We start from the raw sequence: 2,303 nt of genomic DNA, 5'->3' as shown, positions 1-2,303 counted from the left end.
TCTTGCCTGAGAAATCCCATGCACAGAAGAGCCTGGTGGGCTACAGTTCATGCAGTCGCAGAGAGTCAGACATGACTGAGTGACTGAGCATACACATATATACACATATACTTAAATATGGTATAACCAGCCTGAAAGAAATACAGCAAAATGTTAACAATTCTCTCTGGAGATAATATTTGAAATGACTTTTACTTTCCCCTTTTGGCTTTTCTGTATTTTACAATTTTTGGAGAGTGAACTTGCATTAATATCAATTAAGGGGGGAAAAAATCACAGATATTCTACTAAAGCCACAGAAAGGAAATATCCCTGTCTCATTTCTCTGTCTCCCACAGGGTCTGACACAGAGGTGGACCCAAATCAACGTGTGGTGACCAAGTGACTGCACCTCTATTTTCTGCCTGAGCGGTTTCTGGATCTTTCTCAAGCAGCCAGAGGGTAGAATTGAGCTTTTAGGATAATCCTGACTCTAACACAGTATGCTTCTTCCAACTAAAACTGGAAAAGTTCCAAAGCCATGTGCCCATCTCCCCAAGTGCCAGTCTTGAGTTCTGCAGAGGCTGTGCCAGAGTGAGGTCATGTTCAAGGGTCTTAAAGGATTAGATCAATGACCCAGTCCTGCCCCTCCCATGTACCCAACAGGTCCTGGAGCCATTATTGCTTTGGCTTGCCAAGCCAGCAAGCAGGCCTGACATCCCTGCTACCAGCTGGAGTCAGCCAGGTAAGGTCTCAGGGAACTAGAAGAGGGGTATCTGTACTCCTCCAGGGCTGCCCCTCAATATTATGAGAAGCCCATCAGTGGATGGTTTTTACCACTTTCACTTACAAAGCTGTTGAGGTCTTAGTTCACATTAAGAGGAAGACAGCAAAGTGAATGTACCAGTGCCTCTGAACTATACAGTTAAATATGGTTAAAATAGTATGTTTTATGTCATGTAACTTTTATCACAATAAAAACAAAATTAGGGCTTCTCTGGTGGTCCAGTGGTTAAGAATCCTTCTTAACAATTGCAATGCAGGGGACACCGATTTGATCCCTGGTCCAGGAAGATCCCACATACCGTGAAGCAACTAAGCCCATGCCCCACAACTACTAAGCTTGTGTTCTAGAGCCTGTGCTCTGCAACAAGAGAAAACACCACAATAAGAAAAGCTCTCACACTGCAACTAGGGAGTAGCCCCTGCTCGCCACAACTGGAGAAAGTCCTTGTGCAGCAACAAAGACCCAGTGCAGCCAAAAATCATTGATTAATTAGTTATTTTCATTTAAAAAAAAAAGAAGACGTATAGGGACCTGAATGAGAAAATTGAGAATCCAGTTGGCTCTGTGTAACCCAGAGCCGCATTTGGACTAATCATGCAAATTATTTTAAAAAGTTGTTTTTCCCAACTTCCCCTAGTTTTTCCAACTAATGGCAACTTTCTGCCTCACACTCTTTGTTTGCCATGGTCAGGAAACCTGGTCATGACTGGCCTCCTTCCTTCTTAGGAAGTGAGGGTTGGAGGAGGTCCCAGAATGTTTGATAGCACCAGCCATCACTTCATTTGTTTTTTTAAATTAATTTTTGTTGGAGTATAGTTGATTTGCAATGTTATGTTAGTTTCTGCTGTATAGCAAAATGAATCAGTTACAGAAATACATAAATGCACTCTTTTTAAGATTCTTTTCCCATATAGGTTATTATAGAGTACTGAGTAGATTCCCTGTGCCATACAGTAGGTTCCTATTAGTTCTCTATTTTATATATAATCGTGAATCTACACCAATCCCAATCTCCCAGTTTATCCCCACCACCACCATTCCCCACCGGTAACTGTAAGTTTGTTTTCTACATCTAAAACTATGGAATGCTTCACAAATTTGTGCTTCATCCTTGTGCAGGAGCTATGATAACCTTCTCTATATCATTTTAATTTTAATATATGTGCTGCCAAAGTGAGAACCATCTCTTCGTTTATCACACCCATTAACCAGATGGAAAAATTGAAGCTGCCAAGGGGAAGGGACATGGTTAGGGTCACACAAGCCGGAGAAGGAACTTGTAAGAAGGGGGCTCCCATATGCACCATTGTCTTCAGAGACTCCCAAGGACAGGACCAAAGAAGAGAAATGGAGAGACAGATGTCACAGAAGGATGGGACCTCATCCTATCTGAGAACAGCTTACCTCACAGGATATGCAAACACATCCCAATGTCCCAGTCTCAGGATCAGCTCAACTACAGAGACTGGGTGGGAGAAAATGCTTCTCCCTCTGGCCAGCTATGGGCAACATATTTTGACCTCAATTTGTTCATCTT

At 42.4% G+C, this 2,303-nt stretch overlaps 1 non-coding gene across 1 annotated transcript; it reads right to left on the bottom strand.

Moving 5' to 3' along the window:
• Positions 1-1,840: 1,840 nt before the first annotated feature.
• On the bottom strand, positions 1,841-1,947 carry LOC122449017. The gene has a single exon (XR_006271837.1). It is a non-coding gene; the product is annotated as a U6 spliceosomal RNA (small nuclear RNA).
• Between the last annotated feature and the right edge of the window lie 356 nt (positions 1,948-2,303).

The sequence above is a fragment of the Cervus canadensis genome, chromosome 10 (assembly GCF_019320065.1).
Source record: "Cervus canadensis isolate Bull #8, Minnesota chromosome 10, ASM1932006v1, whole genome shotgun sequence".
Taxonomy (NCBI): Eukaryota; Metazoa; Chordata; class Mammalia; order Artiodactyla; family Cervidae; genus Cervus; species Cervus canadensis.
This window is presented reverse-complemented; position numbering and strand designations above follow the sequence as displayed.